This window comes from Callithrix jacchus, chromosome 6 (assembly GCF_049354715.1).
Source record: "Callithrix jacchus isolate 240 chromosome 6, calJac240_pri, whole genome shotgun sequence".
In the NCBI taxonomy this organism is placed as follows: Eukaryota; Metazoa; Chordata; class Mammalia; order Primates; family Cebidae; genus Callithrix; species Callithrix jacchus.
In genome coordinates, this window is record NC_133507.1 from 11,849,254 (window position 1) to 11,864,122 (window position 14,869).

Sequence of the window (14,869 nt, forward strand, 5' to 3'; positions counted from 1 at the left end):
CTGTTTATTTTTTAGATGTTACTGGGCATTTTGGCTAACCTTCCATGGCAGCAAGGTGCTCATCTGGAAAATGGGAATACGCTAGCATTTAACTCAGACTTACTGAATAAATACATGAAGTCACCATAGTGCCTAGCACAGAGTCAGCAATCAATAAATGTTATCTATTATTGTTAATTGTAAGAGAATGGTGAGAATTAAACACTGACCTGTCTAGTATAAAGTTTTATTATTTAATTCAAAATTAAAACGATGCGCCAGCTGAGTTATTATTTTCTCTAGTACTTCATTTGGAAGTACTAGAATCACCCAAAGAGCCTTTAAACATTATCAATGCTGAGTGCTCATGCCCCTATAGATTCTAATGTAATGGCCTGGGGTGGGGTCCAGCAATTTTTTTTAATGCTTTTCAAGAAATTCTAATGTGCAGTCTTGGTTAGGCATCACTGCAGTACACGTGGTTATTTTCTTATCCTGTCTGTTTAAAAGTATCAAGCTGATTTAGTCCAAAGCTTGTTGACATCACCAGTTTTGCTCTTCCTTCTCTGGTGAAGGGCATCATTTCTTAGAGGATAGCTCACCTAAAGGACTACAATTCTCCTGGATGCTTATGGCCTTAGTAATGGAGTGATTCCTAATCCACAGATATTCCACAGTCAGATGGAGACATCATTTTCCAAGGAGAATCTTGGAATGCCTTAAAGGATCAGCAGGCATTGGAGTATCAATATATAAATTCAGCTCAGCTCAGACCCAGCATAGACATAAATGGGAACATTTGGAGGAGAATTTCTTTTTCTAGTCACCTATAAATGACGGTTTTCAGCCTCTCTTATACAGCAAATTCTGCTTTTCAATTCTTGTTATTCAATGGCAGATAAAAGACATGGGAAATATTCTAACCGATAGAGCTTTGGCAGTTTTCAGAAGAGAGATTTAAAAAGAAGAAAACTCCTATGTCCTGGATAGTTTTGCCTAGATTTCCTTCTAGGGTTTTTATGGTGCCAGGTCTTATGTTTAAGTCTTTAATCCATCTGGAGTTAATTTTAGTGTAAGGTGTCAGGAAGGGGTCCAGTTTCTGCTTTCTGCACATGGCTAGCCAGTTTTCCCAACACCATTTGTTAAACATGGAATCCTTGCCCCATTGCTTGTTTTTGTCAGGTTTATCAAAGATTGTATAGTTGTATGTATGTTGTGTTGCCTCCGGTGCCTCTGTTTTGTTCCATTGGTCTATATCTCTGTTTTGGTACCAGTACCATGCTGTTTTGATTACTGTAGCCTTGTAGTATAGTTTGAAATCCGGTAGTGTGATGCCCCCCGCTGTGTTCTTTTTGCTTAGAATTGACTTGGCTATGCGGGCTCTCTTTTGGTTCCATATGAAGTTCATGGTGGTTTTTACCAGTTCTGTGAAGAAAGTCAATGGTAGCTTGATGGGGATAGCGTTGATTCTGTAAATTACTTTGGGCAGTATAGCCATTTTCACAATATTAATTCTTCCTAACCATGAACATGGAATGTTTCTCCATCTGTTTGTGTCCTCTCTGATTTCGTTGAGCAGTGGTTTGTAGTTCTCCTTGAAGAGGTCCCTTACGTTCCTTGTGAGTTGTATTCCAAGGTATTTTATTCTTTTTGTAGCAATTGCGAATGGCAGTTCGCTCTTGATTTGGCTTTCTTTAAGTCTGTTATTGGTAAGGACTTCATGAACAAAACACCAAGAGCATTGGCAACAAAAGCCAAAATAGACAAATGGGACCTAATGAAACTCCACAGCTTCTGCACGGCAAAAGAAACAGTCACTAGAGTGGATCGGCAACCAACAGAATGGGAAAAAATTTTCGCAGTCTACCCATCTGACAAAGGGCTGATATCCAGAATTTACAAACAACTCAAGCAGATTTACAGGAAAAAAACAAACAAGCCCATTCAAAAGTGGGCAAAGGATATGAACAGATACTTTACGAAAGAAGACATATATGAGGCCAACAATCATATGAAAAAATGCTCATCGTCACTGGTCATCAGAGAGATGCAAATCAAAACCACATTGAGATACCATCTCACGCCAGTTAGAATGGCGATCATTAAAAAATCTGGAGACAACAGATGCTGGAGAGGATGTGGAGAAAAAGGAACACTTTTACACTGTTGGTGGGAGTGTAAATTAGTTCAACCATTGTGGAAGACAGTGTGGCGATTCCTCAAGGCCTTAGAAATAGAAATTCCATTTGACCCAGCAATCCCATTACTGGGTATATATCCAAAAGACTATAAATCGTTCTACTATAAGGACACATGTACACGAATGTTCATTGCAGCACTGTTTACAATAGCAAAGACCTGGAATCAACCCAAATGCCCATTGATAATAGACTGGATTGGAAAAATGTGGCACATATACACCATGGAATATTATGCAGCAATCAGAAATGATGAGTTCGTGTCGTTTGTAGGGACATGGATGAATCTGGAAAACATCATCCTCAGCAAACTGACACAAGAACAGAAAATGAAACACCGCATATTCTCACTCATAGGTGGGTGATGAAAAATGAGAACACATGGACACAGAAAGGGGAGTACTAAACACTGGGGTCTATTGGGGGGAAAAGGGGAGGGCCAGTGGGAGGGGGAGGTGGGGAGGGATAGCCTGGGGAGAAATGCCAAATGTGGGTGAAGGGGAGAAGAAAAGCAAAGCACACTGCCATGTGTGTACCTACGCAACTGTCTTGCATGCTCTGCTCATGTACCCCAAAACCTATAATCCAATAAAAAATTAAAAAAAAAAAAAAAAAAAAAAAGAAGAAAACTTGTTTGGTTTTTTCAATATTCTCTATCTTAATAAAACAGAGGACCATACTATTGAATTAAAGGTATTTTTGTTTCTCTTTCATATAAAAAGGTTGTATGAAATTAATATAAAGGCATTCCAACTGATTTACTTATTTCAGATACAGTCTTTTTATTCCATGTCTGCACACCCTCAAACTCACACCATGGGGCCTCTAAACTTTCACCAGGGTCCTCTCCTGGACTTTCTGTGCATGCAGCCCCTCTTCGGGGCAGAGGTGGGTTGTCATGCCGCCATCCTGAGGTTGACCCTCTGAAGCTATGACCATACGGCCTGTGGCAGCTCCAGGCCTAGACCATGAGTTTGGAAGATTCCGACTTTGCTGTCTTGGAATTCAGTTGCCTACAAGGGTGACTGAGCTCCTCTGCTAGAGACAGGGCATGTCCAGAGGCCCTATAGGAGGATATAACCCCTAGAGGGAGAGGCAAGGGCAGGGCAGCAAGCCTCCTACTGACAGTGAGCACCAACCTGGGTACAGAGGCCTGCCTGGAGAACCTCCAGCCCAACCCAGCTCAGGTGCCCAAACGAAGCCTCCCTGTGAATGGGATGTACAGTGGAACTGTCCAGGCCAACCACAAAAGCATGGGGAGTAGAAAGTCTGTGTGGTTTTATGCCACTTAATTTGGGGGTCGTTTGTTATATCTCAATAGGTGAAACTCATGCCAGCTTTCTGATTTTAGGAAGAGCTGATCCAGTTGGTCTGGTGCTCAGGATCACAAATATCTCAAATAATGCACATTGGTACTCAGTCTCTAAAAATTGTTTTTCTTCAGAAACATAGTTCTAGATGATAATCTTCTTAAACACACAGAAACACACAGCACTACCACATTCACTAATAATAACAACAACAACAAAGCTAATGTATTGTGATTTACTTTAGAGTGACCAGCTTCAGAAGGGAAATGAGCAGTAACTGTTGACAGCCTCCATGCATGGCCTGCCTATGAAAGAGGAGTTCCTAAACACTGACTGCATGTCTATTCTCTCAATACAGTTTTCAGCTAGGTTGCATTAATACGTATTCATCAATAGATCAGTTGAAAAACCCTGAGCTCTGTTCATTATACTATAGACCTGTAGTCAAAAGGTGTTTTTTTGTTTGTTTGGTTTTGAGATGGAATCTCACTCTGCCACCCAGGCTGGAGTGCAGTGGCACAATTTCGGCTCACTGGCATGCACCACCGCACCCAGCTAATTATTGTATTTTTAGTAGAGATGGGGTTTCATCATGTTGGACCAGGCTGACCTCGAACTCCTGGCCTCAGGTGATCTACCCACCTCAGCCTCCCAAAATGCTGGGATTACAGGCATGAGCCACTGCACCTGGCTAATGTTTTTTTTTTTTTTTTTAAGGTGTCTTTGAGGAGAAGTAATGTGAAAAAGGGAGCATTTCACAACACAGATTAGATGTCACATAAGATACAAAGCTAAGAGAAAGGAAACTTATTTTGGGCTCCAAAAATGTGGGGATGTCAGACTGAAATTAGTACTCATGTTTCTGATGAAAGGTCTCAAACTGAGTACTGTGGATTATTCTAGACCATTAATAACCACAAACTGCTTGGAATAACCATGGCAACGACCAGTAGCTATGTACAGTACAATCACCCTGATTACCATAGAATTAGCACAAAACAAATGTTTGTTCTTTTCCTAAATAGATGTATTATGATGATGATAACAGCTTCCTATGTACCCCAGGTTTTCCCATCACCACTCCTACTCCCAACAAAGGAAAGATGACATCGTTGCTTAATATTCGTTTCCATTTCTTTCTTTCCTTAAATAAATTTTATTCTGTATATTTCTGTTTATTTTTTTCCCAAAGGACCCAGAACAGTGCAGAGGGGAATGGGTGGCAGCTGACCTTTCATTCCCTTACCCTCTTGGCTCAGTGATACACAAGAAAACATAATACACACATTGATTCATTGATCACCCTCTGGGCTTGAGTAGGCTGGATGATAACCTTTAAAAATGTGCCTGGAAGCTTCAGATTCAAATGGCCAGCCTGAATTGCATGTTAATTGAAATCATGTAATTTTGGTGTCTTTGGTATCCAAAGAGCATGGGCCCCAAATTCCATCTGCTCCCAACACAGAGAGGTAAGCATCCCCCAGCCCAGGGTGTTAAATTACCTGCCTCTGTGCCGCCATCCTGTGTACCTCACAAAGGCACAGCCAGACCAGGTACCATAGAACCGGGCCAGCAAGTGAAGACTGAAATCTAGCCTCAGCCTCTCAGCTTGCTGGCGTTGTGAGCCATGACGACAGCTGGCACTTGGCTGTCCCCAAAACCCCCTTTCACGGTACCCAGCACCACGCTTCCACACACGATTGTAGCAATTAGCTGCCGTGCGGCTGATGTACCCCGCAGAGGACTGTGGCTCGTCTGACACATCTGGGCACAGAAAGTAATTGAAACAGCTGCTTCCGCCCATATGGCAGCAAAAGCTGGTTGTGCAAAGTCTGCTGCCTGGGCTGCACCAACCTCGGGCAAATTAGCCATCATTAATCCCCAGATCTGACCAGCATACGCAAAGCCACTAATCAAGACAGCTGGGGGGTGGGGGGAGGTGGCTGAGAAGGAGAGTCCCTTTAAGATTGCTAAATGGCATCCCAGGTTAAAAAAATAAAACACACACACAAGCACAAATTGCAGTCTTCCTCTTCCTGAACACTTTCACTCCTTCTGCCTGACAAGGACAGGCTGTGTCTGTTGGTGCTCCTCGTTAGGAGATTGCTAAAATAGCAGCGCGACTTTCTGGAAGTGTCATACTGCTCTATGCAAGCCTGGCATCCTGCAGTTATAAATAGCTAGTTGCGTGGAGAGTGAGAACACGGTATTGTGCTGTCGTGGTGTGCTGGCTAGCCATGAAGCCCAGAGAACCACAGTAATTGCGAGCCTGTTTGAGAAAGGGGAATAGCACCTGACTTGGTTAGGGGAGCCCAGGCAGCTATGCCTCTTTTCTGCAAGGCACCATGCTGGCTTTAGGCAGGATTTGCCTTCCATCATTCCGCTGACCTCTCAGGGATGCGCCTTCTATTATGACATGGAAATTTTAGGTAATGACTAAGAGTTAGTTGTTGCAAATGAGCCTTGTTTATAAGGCAAAAGGTCACATGCCATCTGGCAGTAAAGGGTAGCTGTCTCACCTTGGACACAGACATTGATTAAAAGACAGGCTGTAGTTTCAAAGGACTGCATTGACTCAACTTCCACATTGTGGGATGGAATAGGCAGTTGTCTCATTTACACACCAGAACTGATGTCATTATTCTGAGGGCTCATGGTTATGCCTGACAGTGCCGCATGTAGGTGGTGCGGTGCATCTGGGCAGGGTGTAGCAGGGGTGATGTGTCATCCCAGAGGTGTCAGGGACTCATCCTGAATAGTAGGGGTAGTACAAGCACAGGGTGGGTCTGCATGCTCCTGTCACTAACCCCTGAGGCCAGAGAGGCAGTCCAGACTTGGGGATTTCAGTTCTTCGAGAAATGGAAATTTACATAATGAGTTAGATTGAACAAAAAAAAATATATAGCTGCTATTACAGTCATTGTCGATTTCTCTGAAGTAGTTGTTTCCTTCTTTGGTGAGTCTGGACTTCAGGCAGGTAAGAAAACTTCAGAAAGCAACTTCATCCTGTGGTTTGGAAGAGATGGATGGGTTGAAGAGCTCAGAGATAACTTGATGCGTCTTTTTCAATTCAGCATGTCAAGCAAATCCCTGTCTTCTCGAGATCCATAAGGAGAAGGATTTCCTGAAACAGAAACTCTTGTCTTCACTGCGCAGGTCCTGCAGACTTCTTCCTGATGTCCATGTGAGTTGATCCTACTTGCTTCTTTGGAGAATGTTACAACCAGAGAGAAAAGGGTGATGATGGGGGGCGCAGATGCTGTAAATCTTCATAGTATTTACATTTTTTCTAGATGAGATGGTAAACTACTGGAGAGTCTCGAGCAGCAGAGTGTTAAATTAAGCTGAACCTAAAGCTGCCTTCTTACATATTTTAAGTTCAGCCTGAAGGTCTCTTCTTACACAGTGAGCTATAAACTAACTGGATGTGTAAACAGACTATAACCTACTCTCGTGTCAATCACTGAGTTTCTGCCAATCACAGGTGGCCAGCTGTTCAAATGGGGTTCAAAGAAGGCAAACACTGAACTGTAACCAATCCAGCTGTTTCTGTATCTCACTTCGGTTCTCAGTATGTCATTCTCCTTTTTCTGTCCATAAATTTTATTTGACTGTGCACAGCTCCAGGCTCTGCCTGAACTTATTCTGGTTTGGGGGCTGTCCAACTTGGGAATTGTCATTTGTTCAATTAAAGTATTTTAAATTTAATTTGTCTAAGGTTTTCTTTTAACAAGAGTGAGTTTAGTTTAATGAAAATTCAAAAAAGGCTATTTTAGCAGAATATGCTTACTGCTCTGAAAATTGTAAAAAACAGGAGGAAGAAGCAAGACACGTTAGAAGGCTATTGTGATCGCCACATAAGAGATGCCTGTGGCTTGGACCAGTTGGCCATGAATGTGAGCGAGGGTGGAATCTGGTTGTATGTTGAAGGCAGAGCCCAAGGATCGTCTGAGGAAGCCCATGTAGTGTATGAAAGGGAAGAGTCAAGAACCGCCCCAAGGCTTTTAGGTAAGGTTACTGAGTTTCTGCTCTGCACCACGCTCTGTGTTCAGCACTTTTTACTCATTATTTCACTCGTTGAATCATGAAACGATAATGGGTTAGGTATAAAGATCCTCACCATGCTACGGAATTGAAGTAACTTGCCCAGGTCATGTCAGAGGAGCAGCGACAGACACAGGTGGAAACCTGAGACTGTGTTAATAGCACTCTAGACATTCATCTTCGCTCTCCTTCCAGATGCCAAGGGGAGCATAAAACTGGGAGCTGATTCTCAATGTTGGCTTGATTTTTCAGTCATTACTTGCCAACACCATCCCCTTTTCTGTTTCTGTGTCAGTTTCTTGTGTACGAGAACTGGGATAAGACGATTCTGACGCTATGCTTAGTTCACAGCCTCTAGTTAAGAACAATAAAAAATAACTTTGCCCAGTTGGTTCCGTTTACCTTTATAAAACTGGGGTCCCCACCCCCAGTAAGTTCTTTATTTTTATTTACCACACTGATTATATAATATCCCGTATTTCCTTACATTTTCTTCCTCATGGGATAAAATTCCTGACCTAATCATGATAGAATGACTTCATCATTAGATAAATGTTTTCAAACATTATCTAGATAGTCACTGCTAGGACTTAGGTCGCTAAAATTTATTTTCTAGTGTGACCATATATCCCCACTGAGCTTAGGGTGATGTAGTCTAGAGTCACATTTCAGAACTCATCAGATGCTTTTAAATGGACTGTTCCTTGGGGAGTTACTTGACAGCATAGTAGTTAAGAGTCCATGTTCTGTAGTAAAACTACTTGCAGTTGAAGCCTGGCCTGCAATTTCTGTGTGGTTTTGGGTGAGTTACTTTACCTCTCTGTGCTTATGTTTCATCTTTTATAAAATAGAGATAAATAGTATCAATATTCGAGGGTGGTTATAAGGATGGTTACCTTGCATAAATTCCTAGTAAATATTAGCAGTTTTAAAATCATCATCAGCAGTAGCAGCACAACCATCATCATTAGATAACACAATCCTGGCAAAAATGTATCTTACCAGGTTGAGGTTGAGTTGAAAACAGTCAACTGGAGATAAGTAATATTGACATTGTCTGCCTCAACCATTTAGATGTGCTTTCCATCTAAACACTGATATCTTATTTGCATGTATATCTTAGATAATTACTAAAAACATATGTTTTTAAATTATGGATTTACAAGCAATTTGGGGACTATGACTAATTGTGATTCAGAGTTAATTACTGTCAGTCCAACTAAAAATTACGAAGCACTTTCCCAAACCCATCGGTAACATTTAGGAGACCCAGGGAAAGAGCACAGATGGAGGATCACATACCATATATTTAAATATTTAAAAGAGATTGCACCCTGCACTGTGTAGCCCATATCTGAGAACGACTGTTCCCTCCTGGCCTCTGGAACGGATACATGATCATTGGAACTGTACTTCATGCTTCATTCTCACTCCATGTGCTAACAGTCCATTTGCCTTCTGCCCCGGAAACCAGAATGACTTTGATGGCTGGTTCATAGCAATGAGTTATCTCATGGAGGCAAGAAGAGTCTGATGGTTTCAGATAGCTCTGGTGGTAGGAGCCCTTGGCAAAACAGGTCCACACAACCCAATAACATACTCCACCACAGATAACAGAAAAGAAATAGTCTTCCTGCAGAATCCAGAGGAATCTTATCTATTTGGCCTTGCTAGAAACTAACTGCAAATGAACTTTGGGAAAAAGAGTATAGGCTCCTTCCAATCCACCCACTAGGCTTTGCTCTTCCTTTTCAACCTAACTTTAGGTTCCTAGAATGGCTGTTTTCAAGAATGAGGCTAGAAAGACATTGAGGGAGAATTAGAATAGTACAGAAGAAAGACAAGAAAATTCCCGTAACCTTTCATAGGTCTAATACTGCTTTGTCCTTCCACCTCTTTTGTTACGATGGATGACATTTTCACTAGACAACATGCTTCCCTATTTCACCTTCAGGATAGATTTATATTTTGCTTACTTGGTGTTTGTTGATTCACCAGAGTTTTAATTGAATTATCATCAATATAGAGGCAGGAACTAACTTCCCCGTCACATATAACACACTCTATGTAATCCAAGAGTGAAGAAAGACCTAATGCTCTACATGAGAAAGATTGAGTCAGAGCCAATTATCAAACCCCATTCTGTTGGCTGAGAGCCTCTTCATTTCAGCTGTTCCTTTCGGGTGTTCGTGGATAAAACTTCTTCACTGGCCAGCTGTGTCATCCCAGCAATTTGGGAGGCTGAGGTGGGAGGATCTCCTGAGCTCAGGAGTTTTAGAGCAGGCTAGGCAACATAATGAGACCAAGTCTCTACAAAAACATTTAAATATTAGCTGGACATGGTGGTGTGTGCCTGTAGTACCAGATACTTGGGAGGCAGAGGTGGGAGGATCGCTTGAGCCCAGGATGTTGAGGTAGCAGTGAGCCATGATTGCAAGCCTGGGTAACAGAGCAAGACTCTGTCTCAAAATAAAACAAGTAAAATAAAGTAAAATAAATAAAACTTCTTTACCATCCAGCCCTGGAGGGCAGGGAATCACCTCCAGTGCAATATAATTTGCCTCTGCTCTGTGTGTGTATGTGTGTGTGTGTGTGTGTGTATGAAAAGATGGAATCTCCCAAATCATTTAAGAGTTTTTATGGTGGAGTGGAATCTGAATCTGGGGATGGGGATGGATGGGTTACAAGTAACCATCTTTGCTTCTTCTAGTTTATTATTTCAGAAAAATGAATGCACGCCTCAACAGTGCTAAAGAGGCTGATAAATTAGTTTTCTTTCCTCTCTCCCTTTTTCTGCTAATATTTAGGGTTCCTTTTTTTCATTCCATTGTGATAAATATGAGTAGGAAATCAATTCATAGGGTAAAAAGACACAGTCCAGTTATTTCCTCTTTTAGTTATTTGAATCTTGCTTCTATTGTAGGCCCTTTAAAAGGTGATCTTTATGGATACTTTAAAGAGGAGCGTAAGCATCCCAATCACAAAGAACTTGCACATTGCTGATGTGCAGCAATGTATTCAGTATTATTTTGCAAATTTCCTCTGTGAAAGCTGATAAGTAAGCAGTAGAGTTGGAAAATGAAATCCTCTATTGACTTCAGACTCAAATTTTGTCTCAATTGCTGACAAAACATAACCAATCTTTTAGTTACTGCCAATAAAGATTATATGCTTTAGAAACAAATTTCTTAGCTTATTTCCAAGTGTGTTTTTAACAGCCTAACAGGACAAGAGCTCTTGTCAATATTTTTACTTATTAGAAAGTACTCACTTTCTCATTGACAAAAAGATTTCAAGCTCTCACAAAGAAACAGTGTTTAACATTTTTGATAAATATACGTATTACTAGAATTCTCTGAAATATGCTGTGTCCTTGTTCTATTTTCTTATGTTTCAGGTTAGAATTGTGTACCTTCTTTTTACAGGCTGGGTGAGACATACAGGGGAAAAGGTAAATACACTGTTATTTTCCTATGTCTGTTTGATTTTTTCCAGTGATCTATAAACTAATATAAAGACCCTGAATGAGTATACTGTGTTTCTGAGTGAATGAAGAGATAATAATTTAGAACTGACTGCCTGAGAATAATCATTAAACCAACATGGTTTTGTTTCTTAAAATGGTGTTTGTATTAGCTCTTCCTCTAGTTTTTGAAACAACCAGTACTAAATACGGTCAGAGCAGAGCGTATATAAATTACTTATCCCCGATGCTTCTTGAGTAAATGCTAATTAAAATCATCATTCCCCTAGGCACTTAACTGGAGGGGAAAGAGGCGAATGCAATGCCAGTCGTGTGCATATTGGCTTCCCGCTTCCAAAACGCCTTCTGTGGGATTGAGAGGGAGACTCTGAAACCACACTTCTGCTTTGGCAGCTGCCCATGTTAGCCCTTGTGATAGGCTCTGCAAATAGTGGACAATAGAGAGAGTGAGGCTAAAGGAGGAAGGATGTGCCACCCACTCTTGCCTGTTTGCCTCCTGTCCCTTTCAGCATCACTCCAACTATGGCAGCTGTTTCCTGCCCCTCATTTCATTCTCGACTCACAGAACAGCCTTATTGTATCCTTCTAGAAGTTTGAGCAGCAGCCTAGAGGTGTTTCTTCATTGGAGGTCTGAGCCTAAGCAGCACGAAGCTCCTAACCTTTGCTCCCAAGTTCTGATATCTGCAAGGACTTCCTTTTATTCCTCCAGATATTATCTTGGGTTGTTTAACTTGGTGCTGTCTTTTTGTTCTTTAAGTAGCCCAGCACTCATACTGTCGATTCCTTATATATTAAATTCTGGACACTGGTGAACAACAAGCTGTATATTCCTGATAGTGTGGAGGTGCTGAGGGATGTGGGGGAGGGAAAAAAGCTTCCTTTTGAGGCAGGAGAATAGGTTGTGGGTGCAGGGAACCTAAGGCTGATTCACAGGGACTTCCCAGCACTGACTCTAAAGGGGAACCTCAGCTTTCCACCCCTAAGTGACAACGGGGAAGCTACTCTCTTAGCAAGAATGTTCTTCTTTTTCTGGTGTGGGAGGGGCAACTTTACTTGTGCGAAAGTTTATGACCTCCTTTTAGGTAGAAAAGGGAAGGTTAGAGAGCCCTTTCTGCATCTGCTATTTCTTATATGCAGTCAGCCCAAAATAATCAGCATGGCAAAGCAGCATACTTTGGGGTGATCTGAACCTCACCAGGGGAAACATAAAAGATAATTATTATACTATCTAAAAAAACTGTTGAAGAGATTTTACACACACACACACACACACACACACACACACGATTCCTCATGACTTCTGGTAGTTATGTTCTATAAAGTCACCAGGAAATACTGAATTGGTGAATATAGAACCATTGCTTTTAGGGGATGTTCCTTCAAGCTTTAGTCACAGTATCTTCATCAACAGACCAGTGCATAGATGCACCTGTATATCACTGCACCGTGTTTTATGTATGTTTCTGTTTAAAAACACCTTGTCTAATATGTATTGTTGATCCATTAGCATTGAATTTACAAACATCAGCACTGTATCTCATAGCTGGATACTTCCTATCTAGTGTACATATTTTCCCCATGAGGTGCCTACATGGCTGCCTTCCTATGCTAGGCACCCTAGCCCGCACTTTAACACGGTGCCAGGAGGGGCACTTAAAACAATGAGATAGCCAACAAAAGGCACAAAAATGTGGAAACCACTGAAATACATGATGGAAAGAACTCTCACTTACAGTGTGAGAGCTGAAACAAGAAGATAGAGGATTGCCTTGCTCCAACTTAGTAGGGAACATGTGTGTCAGGTGACTCAAATTTTATTGCCACTCTGATAATATATGCAAAATACTGCAAATGTGCCGAAGTATTAATTCTAGGGTTCCTAATAAATATCATCAAGTAGGAGAGCTGGCAAATACAGAATCTGTGAATGAGGGTCTACTATGTATATCTATAATCTCCCAAATGACCTCATGCCTTTGAAACTGTATCAGGCCATTCTTGCGTTGTAAAGAAATAGCTGATACTGGGTAATATATAAATAAAAGAGGTTTAACTCGTTCATGGTTCTGCTGGCTGTACAGGAAGTATGGTGCTGGCATCTGCTCAGCTTCTGGGAAGGCCTCAGGAAGTTTCCAATCATGGCAGAAGGGGAAGGGGAAGCAGGCGCCTCACATCGCAAAGGCAGGAGCAAGAAGCAGAGAGAGGTAAGATTCACTTGTACATTATGAGATCTCCTAACAGCTCACCCAAGCACCTACTATCGGACCCCTCCTCCAACACTGGGGAGGTGAGATTTCAGTGTGAGATCTGGGCAGGGATAGATGTTCAAACTGTATCAGAATCAGATGAACCTTTGTATTCTGCTCATTTCTGCTCCTGACATACCAGTAAGAACTTCCAATTGTCTTGTGATGTCATCCTCCAAATCCCAATATTTTGGGGAGTGACAAAAGAGTTTTCTAGGGTAATAATGAAGTTCGTACACCTAACCTACATTTCCGGTTCTCTGCTTGCAGCATTGTTTGATGGGATTCTGTTGATTTCACTGGAGGCATTAGTCACCGTGAGCAGGAAAATGATGATTCCCCTGATTCTCCCAAGAGACAATGTGCTGGGGTGCTATGCAGAAGTCGGGTGAAGAACCACACTGCAAGTCTGTGCTATTAGATGTTTAGTTGCATGGTGAAATATAACCTAATGGAATTGAGAAACTTAAGAAACTGCTTTTCTATAGACCTGTGTTAGACTGGCTGCCTAAAATTTACCAGGCTGTCTTTAACAAATGCAGGTTCCAGGGCCTGTCTAACTGTTATTTCCCCACACTGCTCCTTGGCAGCAAGGTGGCTACATGCTTTAGGTGACTAGATTCTCCCCAAATCCAGTGTAGAGAAACTTAATCAGTGACAAATTGTGTTAAGTCAATCTCTTTAACCAGGACTTTTAAAATTTTTTTTATTTTTTTTATTTTTTATTTATTTATTTTTTTTTTGAGATGGAGTTTCGCCCTTGTTACCCAGGCTGGAGTGCAATGGCGTGATCTCGGCTCACCGCAATCTCCGCCTCCTGGGTTCAGGCAATTCTCCTGCCTCAGCCTCCCGAGTAGCTAGGATAACAGGCACGCGCCACCATGAAAATTTTTTTATTTTAAGGAATGGACTATGATGCAATTCCGGTCAAGGGGAAGCGAAGGTGAATCAAACAGGGTGACTAAGTGCTAGGGAAGGGACTGTTTCTTCTGCTGTGGGCATGCTGATAAAGATGCGAACCGCAGCAACCATCCAGCAACCATGAGGGAACAAGTCTGAGGACAGAATCCAGCACCCGAAGATGGTGGGGAGGAAAGTACCTGGGTCCTTGGCAGTCCTGCTGAGTTGTTTCACCAGCCAGTACTGAAATGCTTTTCTGGATGTGCTAGTAAATCACCTTATTTTTATTTTTTTGAGGTGGAGTTTTATTCTTGTTGCCCAGGCTGTAGTGCAATGGTGCAGACTTGGTTCACTGCAACCTCTGCCTCCTAAGTTCAAGCCATTCTCCTGCTTCAGCCTTCCAATTAGCTGAGATTACAGGCACCCAACACCATGCCTGAGGTTTCACCATGTTGGCCAAGATGGTCTTGAATGCCAGACCTTAGGTGATCTGCCCATCTAGGCCTCCCAAAGTGCTGGGATTATAGGCATGAGCCACCAAGTCTGGCTGTAAATCACTTTCTTATATAAACCATTATGCAATGTGTCTTCTTTTACTTTCACTCGGTAGTATCTCAGTTGATTCACAGATTTATCAGTAGAGGTCCAGAGTAAGTGTAGGATAGAGTGTTCCCATGAACTTGTGATTTTGAAAAGCTCCTCCTGAGT

General features: G+C 41.8%; 1 long non-coding RNA gene across 9 annotated transcripts in view; it reads left to right on the forward strand.

The window, feature by feature from the left end:
* LOC118154464 (uncharacterized) overlaps positions 1 to 14,869 on the forward strand; it is a 924,399-nt gene that overhangs the window by 642,956 nt on the left and 266,574 nt on the right. For 8 of the 9 annotated variants that reach the window (XR_013536616.1, XR_013536615.1, XR_013536618.1 and 5 more), the window contains 5 exons: positions 6,562 to 6,671; positions 7,302 to 7,495; positions 10,929 to 10,982; positions 13,097 to 13,219; positions 13,532 to 13,668. This is a non-coding gene — a long non-coding RNA (uncharacterized LOC118154464). The remainder of the gene's footprint in view (positions 1 to 6,561; positions 6,672 to 7,301; positions 7,496 to 10,928; positions 10,983 to 13,096; positions 13,220 to 13,531; positions 13,669 to 14,869) is intronic. The other variant, XR_013536620.1, reaches the window with a different exon arrangement.